Raw genomic sequence first — 8,648 nt, 5'->3', positions numbered from 1 at the left:
TGAGGAAATACCAAGTGAGATGTTTTCACAAATAGATGCAATGCTAGAATTCCTTAGTCTTCCATGCCATAAAATTTGAAAGGCAGTTACCTGGCCAACTGATTGGAAGAGAACCATATGTGTGTCCATTCAAAAAAAGGTGATCCAAAAATAGGAAGCAATTTTCAAACAATATCATTAATATCACATTCAAGTAAAGATTTTTTAAAGATAATTCCAAAACTGCTGCAACAGTGTATTGACAGGGAACTGCCAAAAAATCAAACAAGATTAAGAAAAGGACTTGTAACAAAATCCAGGATGATGTGAGGTGGATCTTGGCTGGAAGCCAAATTACCAGAAAAATGTCACTGTGTCTTTGACTATGCGAAAGTATATAACTATGTTGATTATCATAAAATATGGCAACAGTTGTGACAAGTGAGAATTCCAGTACACTAAATTGTGCTTATGTAAAACCTGAAAATAGCCCAGAAGGTAGTTGCTAGAACAGAATAAGAGGATATTGTATGGTTTTCAAATAAGAAATGTATTTATCAGAGTTGTATAATTTTATCATATTTATGCAATCTGCTGAGTAAGCAATCCAAGAAACTAAACTCTAGGAAAAAAACATGGACTCAGAATTAGAGAATGACTCATAACAGCTAACAATGTGCAGATAATATAACCTCACTTAAAGAGTATTTTAAGGATTTCTAGATGGAGATCAAAGACTACAGACTTTCATACACATTAAACCTCGTCATAATGTCAGCACAAATCCTCCCAACTGAACTAATAACCAACATCATGATAAACAGAGAAAACATTGAAGTCGTCTAGGATTTCATTTTCATAGATCCACATTCAATGCCCATGGAAGTGCTAGTCAAGAAATCAGGATGTGTTGCATTGGGCAAATGTAATACAAAAGACCTCTTTAAAGTGTTCGAGAACAATAATATCACTTCAATAAGTAAGGTGTACCTACCCCAAAACAATGGATTTTCAATTGCATCCTAAGCTTGTATGTGAAAGTTGATCAATGAATATAAAAGACCAAAGACATATCAATACTTTTGAATTAAAGTGTTATCAAAGAATATTAGACACCGACCATGCCCAGGTTACAAACTGATATAGTGATTTATTTATTATGTGTCTTTTAACCTTTGTAAAAGGTTCTTCCACCAAAGAACTCCTTCCTGATTGGTTTGAGTAAGAGAAGGTGAGAAGAGAGACCAATAGTATATGATACAGCTGTGAATGATATCAAGAGTTCATTGTGACTGTAAAAACTCAAAAGTCTAGCATTTATAAAATGAGCCATCTTAGAAGCAAAGAAGAAGACCCAGGAGAGGAACACTTAATTTTGAACCATGAGATCCATGTGCATTGAATCTCTTTGACTCAGGGACAAAAAGTTCTGACACCAGATGAATGACAGATGAGAAGCAACAAGAGAGAGCAGTGAGTTTCACAGTCTATGGAGCAAGTAAAATTGAGTGACTTTGGGCAGGAGGCTTGCTTGCAAAGTTGAGTGCCTCCAGGTAGTTCATTAGGATTGCTGACCTCCAGAGCACAGTGCCTTTTGTTGGTGTTGCTAAGTGCCACTGAGTCAATTCTGACTCATTGTTACAAGAAATAGCTGGTGAGTATACACCTTGGAGTTAGTAGTCCAGTGCTTATTCTGCAGCACCACACCAGGAATCCAGATTGCATTTAGCTTGAAGCAAATGGTGAAATGGTATGACTTGTGAGCAAATGCTCAGAGCACAGCTTTTCCAGTTAGGATGGCCTCTTGGCTTTACTCCAGGCAGGCCTCTCTCTGCCTGGACTGTTAACTTTCCTAATAATCCCCTTATTAGGTGTCTGGTGTCTGAGATCTTCGTAAATTTTCAAATCCAACTTAGTAGAGGGTGCAGTGGGAGGGATAGTTGGCGGCCTTTTTTTTTTTGCACAAAAAAATCTATTACGAATTGGGCTGCTAACCTCAAGGTCAGCAGTTCAAAATTGCCAGTTAGTCTGTGGGAGAAAGAGGCCTTCTGCTCGCATAAAGATTTATAGCCTCGGAAACCCTGTACAGGGTCACTATGAGTCAGAACTGACTCCATGGCACACCACCACTACGGTTCTTACATGCTGTTGTAAGGTTTTGTAGAGTTGATTGAGATTCATAGCTACTCTATGCACAACACAATGAAACTGTGCCTCTTACCTAGCCTTGTTGTTGTTGTTATGTGCCATAGACTTGGCTCCAACTCATAGCAAACCTGTACAGGGTTTCCAAGGCTGTAAATCTTTATGGGAGCAGAAAGCCTCATCTTTCTCCCACGGAATAGCTGGTAGTTTCGAACTGCTGACCATGAGATTAGCAGCCTGATTCATAACCACTACGCTATCAGAGCTCCTAGTCTTACTTTAGAGCAAAAAAAGGCTCCAAATGTTTTCAAAGTTTTAAAAGCTGCATGTAAAGCAATTGAAGTTGATTGTGATAAAGAATTTTTTTGCAAGTAGAGGTTGATTCGTATTTTTGTATAACATTAAACAAGAATTCAAAGATGGCAGAGACCTGCTCAACGGTGACAACTGACTATGAGGCATTGGATGTGCGTGTCTCTTCACAGTTCTGCCAGGAAGTCAGGCTCATGCATCAGTCTCAAAACATGAATCACTAGGCTTGTTTAGAATCTTCAATTCCATAATTTTCCTGTTCTTGGACCATGATGAATCACCCAATTTGTAAACAGTTCTGTTAATTTTGTGGACCATGACAGAACTTGTTTCAAGCTCTATATTAAAGGGCATGTAGGAGTTGTCCATGAGTCAAACACTGGTAAATTGGGAACTGTCTGTATACCTGGAACTGCCAGAGAATGAACAAACATGCCTTGGAATATGTACAGCTAGAATACTCCTTAGAAGCAAGGGTGGTAAGACTTCATCTTACTTATTTTATACATGTTATAATGATAGCCCAATCCCTGGAGAAGGAAATAATATTAGCTGAAGTAGAATGCCAATGAAAAAGAGGAAGATGCTCAGTGATTGACACGGAGGTTCAGCAATGGGCTCTAACATAAGAAAGATTGAAGAAAGACTGACTCAAGTCTGGGCGGTGCTTCATTCTATTGAAATAGGGTTCACTATGAGTTGGAACTGACTCAGAACAATAATGCTCTATCGACATTTTAATCTGTGAATGATGGATTGTTATTGATTGTTTTCAGCACTGCATATTAAGGCTACTGTCACACTCTGTTTAAAATCATGCTCTTAGTAGCCTTAGGGCAACTCCATACTCCAGCATTCTAATTGACAAGGTTTTCTGAGAGTATATTTTATGCATTAAGCCAAACATCCTATTACAAAATGTGAATGTTTCATTAAAAGGTACATGTTCTTAATAAACGAAGTACTGTTATCGATGGAGAAGTTGGTAACAAAGAAAGAAAATAATAATATGAAAATATTTGTTATTCACAAGTCTTGCTGCTTCTACAGGTCCTACCATAGACATAGTATTTAAACATGGAATTATCCTGCCATTGATTTCATAGAGGTAAAGGGAATAGGGAGAAAAAGTGAAATAATTTATTCCTAATAAGTATACAAAGAAAGCTAAAGGGTATTTTCCTTTAACACTTTGATAATTTGTGACGCTTGTCAAATTTGTGTCACAACATTTTATTTGTAAATGCAGAAATTTAGCATAGTCTACAGTGACTTTTGGATCACATGATTGCATTTAAGAAGGGATATGATTTGGAGTTTTTATAATTTTTTTAAATAGTACATTATCTATCTACAATAGAAAAAGTCATTATATTGTAATGGGATGATATAAAGTAAATGAAAAGTTGTTCATTTTAAAATGCCGTTTATTGTAGGATGAATAGTTTACATCTGAAAGTATTATTTCTCACATACAAGTCTTTCCCCTGGCACCTTACTATACGCTGAGTTGATATTGCTTAGAGAAACTAGGGCTGAGCTTCTTAGTGACCATAACTAAAATGGAGCTTTTGTTTTATGAACTTTTATATTTTCTTTTGATTATACCCAAATACTTTTTTTTTAAATGAAAATTGCAAATTTCATATCTCAAAGGGGACCATTCAGGAATACAAAACAAGTGAGAACAGTTACGTATAAAATGAGTTTAGTGGCATTTCTGGCCGAATAATTCAATATGATCATCAATTTTCTCTTGAATCCACTTAATGTTTTATCCTAACATAATAAATTAAGAAGTCTCTGAATATTTCACAAGTTATTCTGTGACTTTTTGCTAAAGAAACAATAATGTTTATCCACCTAAAAGCTTCACTATGTAGTTATCAGAAAACATCTACCACCCCTATAGAATGTATTACAGTGTGATGATGTGGTTGGAACAAAGCTTTTGGGATCTTCATTTGTTGATTGGGCACAAATCAAAATGAAAAACAAACAAACAAACAAACAAACAACAACTTCAAACTTCCATTAATCCCCCAGCAAGATGGATTGACAAAGTGGTGGCATCGATGGGCTCAAGAGTGGCAACAATTGTGAGGTTGGCCCAGGACTGGGCAGTGTTTCATTCTGTTGTGCATAGGGTCACTATGAGTTGGTACTGACTTGATGGCACCTAACAACAACAACAATAAGGAAGACGGGTTAATACCACTACTACTCAAATATGCACCAACCACAAAACCAATGATAAAGAAGTTAAAGAATTCTACCAATATCTTCATGTTCTGGTGTGGAAATGTAGGATAAGCAATGAACTGCTCACCAAAAGGTTGGTTACCTACCAGCAGCTCCTCAGAAACTCTATACAGGGTTTCTATGAATTAGAACAGACTAGATAGCACTTAACAACTTAACAACCAACATCTTCAGTCTGAAATTGGCCAAACATGAAATCAAGATGCATTAATGATATCTAGTGAATGGAATGCAAAAATTGAAAATAATAAGAGAGAACCTTAGTTGGAAGATATGATCTTAGTGATAGAAACGATGCTAGAGATTGTATGATAGAATTTTGCAAGACCTATGACTTATTCATAGCAAATATTTTAATTTTTTTCCAACATTATTTGGAAAATATGGCCTCAGTGACAGAAATGATACTGGTTATCATAGGATAGAATTTCCAAGACCAATGACATCTCTATTGAAAATACCTTTTTTAATCCACATAAGAGATGACTATTAACATGGACCTCGTCAGATGGATTACACAGAAATCAAATTGACTATATCTGTGGAAAAAGACGATGGAAAAGCTCTATATCATTAGCCAAACAAGGCCACTGGTAGACTGTGGAAACACCATCAATTGTTCATATGAAAGATCAGGTTGATATTGAATAAATTAAAACAAGTCCATGTTTTTGTTGTTGTTAGGTGCCATAGAGTAGGCACCGACTCCAAGTGACCTTATGCACAGCAGAACGAAACACTGTGGGATCCTGGGCCACCCTCACTATTGTTGCCACACTTGAGCCCATTGATTCTATCACTTTGCCAATCCATCTCGCTGGGGGTCTTCCTTTTTTTCTCTGACCCTCCACCTTACCAAACATGATATCCTTCTCCAGCGACTGGTCCCTCCTGAAAATATGTCCTAGTCTCAAAGGAGCACTCTGGCTGCACTTCTTTCAACACATATCTGTTTGTTCTTTTGGCTGCCCATGGCACTTTCAATATTCTCCAACACTATAATTCAAAAGCATCAATTCTTCTACAGTCTTCCTTATTCACTGTCCAGCTATTGTATGCATATGAGGTTATTGAAAATACCATGGTTAAGTCAGGCGCACCTTCGTCTTGAAGCTGACATCTTTGCTCTTCAACATTTAAAAGAAAGTCCATGGTAGCCAAAATATGACCATTAACACATCTCATCTGAATTTAGAGATCATCTGAAGAACAGTTTTGATGCAAGAGACACTGAAGACCAAAGATTAGAAGACTTGTGGGATGACATCAAGAACATCTTACAGAAAAAAGAAAAAAAATCATTAAGAAGACACTAAATTGTTGTCAGAAGAGATTTGGAAACTTGCTCTCCAGTGTAGAAAAGCTAAAGCAAATGGAATAAAATGAGGAAGTAAAAGAGATGGATAGAAAGTTTGAAAAGGCAGCTCAAGAAGATGAAGTTAAATATAAGGAAATGTGCAATGACCTGGCATTATCAATCCAAAAGGGATGAACACACTCAGCACTCTTCAAGCTGAGGGGACTGAAGAAAAAAATGAAGGCCAACTTGAAATATTGAAGGATTCTCTGGGAAAAAATATAGAATGATGTAAAAAGCATCAAAAGAAGATGGAAGGGATACACAGAGCAACTGTACCTAAAAGAAATGATCAATGTTCAACTATTTTCAAGAGGGAGCATATGACCAAGAGCTAATGATACTGAAGGCAGGCATCCAATCTGTATTGAAGGCCTCGGTAAAGAACAAGGCTCCAGAATTAATGGAATACTAGCTGAAGTCTTTCAAAAACTGATGAAGCACTGGAGGCACTCACTCATCTCTGCCAAGAAATTTGGAAAACAAATACCTGGTCAACTGAATGGAAGAGATCCATATTTGTGCGCACTCCAAAGAGAGGTGACCCAAAGGAATGTGGAAATCATTGGACAATATCATTAATATCCCATTCAAGCAAAATTTTGCTAAAAACAATTCAGAAACGACTACAACCATACAGTGACAGAGAACTTCCAGAGATTCCAGCCAGATTCAGAAAGGAATGTGGAACGAGGAATATCATTGCTGATGTTGGATACATCTAGGCTGAAAGCAGAGACTACCAGAAAGATGTTTACCTGTGCTTTATGGATTATTCAAAGGCTTTCGATTGTGTGGGTCATAGTAAACTTGGACAGCATTGTAGAAAGTGAAAAGTGAGTATTCTGGAACACTTAATTGTGCTCCGGAGGAGTCTGTACATAATCCAAGAGGCAATTATTTTAACAGAACAAGGGAAAACTGAACGGTTTAAAATTAAGAAAGATGTGCATAAGGGTTGTATTCTTTCACCATACTTATTCAATCTGTATGCTGAGCAGATAATCTGAGGAACTGGATTATATGAAGGAAAATGTGGCATCAGGATAGGAGGAAGACTCATTCACAACTTGCTATATGCAGATGATACAATCTTATTGGCTGAAAGTGAAGAGTACTTAAAATACTTACTGATGAATATCAAAGACTATAGTCTTTGGTATGGGTGCACCTCAATGTAATGAAAAAAAAAACAAAAAACCTCACCACAGGACCAACAAATAACATCACAATAAATAGAGAAAAGATTGAAGTTGTCAAAGACTTCATTTTGCTCAGATCAAATAAAACTCAGGGAAGAAGCAGTCAGGAAATCATATGACATGTTGCTTTCCGCAAATCAGCTGCATAAGACCTCTTTAAAATGCTGAAAAGCAAAGATGTCAGTTTGAGGACTAAAGTGCACCTGACTCACGTTATGGTGTGAAAGTTTGACAGTGAATAAGGAAGACTGAATTGATGCCTTTGACCTATGGTTTTGGAGGAAGTCCCATGAAATTCCAAACGAAGAAACTGATCTGTATTGGAAGAAGTACAGACACACTGCTCCTTGGAAGCCAGACTTTGTCTCTCATTCTTTAGACATATTGTCATGAGTCTTTGGAGAAGAATATCATGTTTGGTAAAATGGAGGATCAGAGATAAAGAATACCCCCAATATTATGGATTGACAAAGTGGCAGCAGTGATGTGCTCAACTGTAGCAATGATTGTGAGGTTGGCCCAGGACCAGGCAGTGGTTTGTTCTGTTGTGCATAGGGTCACTATGAGTTAGTACCAACTCGATGGTACATACCAACAACAAAAATACAGGCAGGCGGACCTCACCAGATGGAATACACAGAAATTAAATTGACTACATCTATGGAAAGAGATGACAGAAATGATAAACGTCATCAACTCAAACAAGTCCAACAGCAGACCATCAATCGCTCATACGTAAGTTCAGACTGAAGGTGAAGACAATTTAAATGAGCCCACAAAAGCCAAAATATGACTTTAAATAGTTGCCACCTAAATGTGGAGGCTATCTCAAGAATAGATTTGATGCATTAGACACTAAATTACATCAAGAACATCATACACAAAGAGAGAAACAGTCATTAAAAAGATGTCAATGAAATAAAAGACCAAAATGGATGTCATAAGAGACTCTAAAAATTGCTCTTGAACTTCAAAATGGTAAGACAACTGGAAGAAATAGGAAAGTAGAAAATCTGAATAGAAAATTTTAAAAAGGCAGCTTGAGAAGACAAAGCAAAGTATTATAATGAAATGCGGAAAGACCTAGAGTTAGAAAACCAAAACAGAAAAACACACTCAACATTTCTCAAGTTGAAAGAACTGAAGAAATATTCAAACCTAGAGTTGCAATATTGAAGGATGCTATGTGTAAAGGATTCCTAGTGTAGCTCTGTTGGATAAACACTGCACTGATAATCACAAGGTTGGTGGTTCAAATCCACCGACCACTCCTTGGAAACCATATACAACAGTGCTATGAGTTGGAATCAACTCGATGAGATTTAACAGCAACAACATTGGCAAGTTATTGAATGGCATGTTGTTGTTGTTGTTAAGTGCCGTCGAGTCGG

General features: G+C 37.0%; 1 pseudogene; it reads left to right on the top strand.

Moving 5' to 3' along the window:
* The first annotated feature begins 401 nt into the window (after window positions 1-401).
* The window catches only part of LOC102828548, a 10,947-nt pseudogene continuing 2,700 nt past the window's right edge, over window positions 402-8,648 (top strand).

The sequence above is a fragment of the Chrysochloris asiatica genome, unplaced genomic scaffold (genome assembly GCF_000296735.1).
Source record: "Chrysochloris asiatica unplaced genomic scaffold, ChrAsi1.0 scaffold00065, whole genome shotgun sequence".
Classification (NCBI taxonomy): domain Eukaryota; kingdom Metazoa; phylum Chordata; class Mammalia; order Afrosoricida; family Chrysochloridae; genus Chrysochloris; species Chrysochloris asiatica.
Note: the sequence above shows the minus strand (reverse complement) of the source record. Positions and strands in the feature narration are given on the sequence as shown.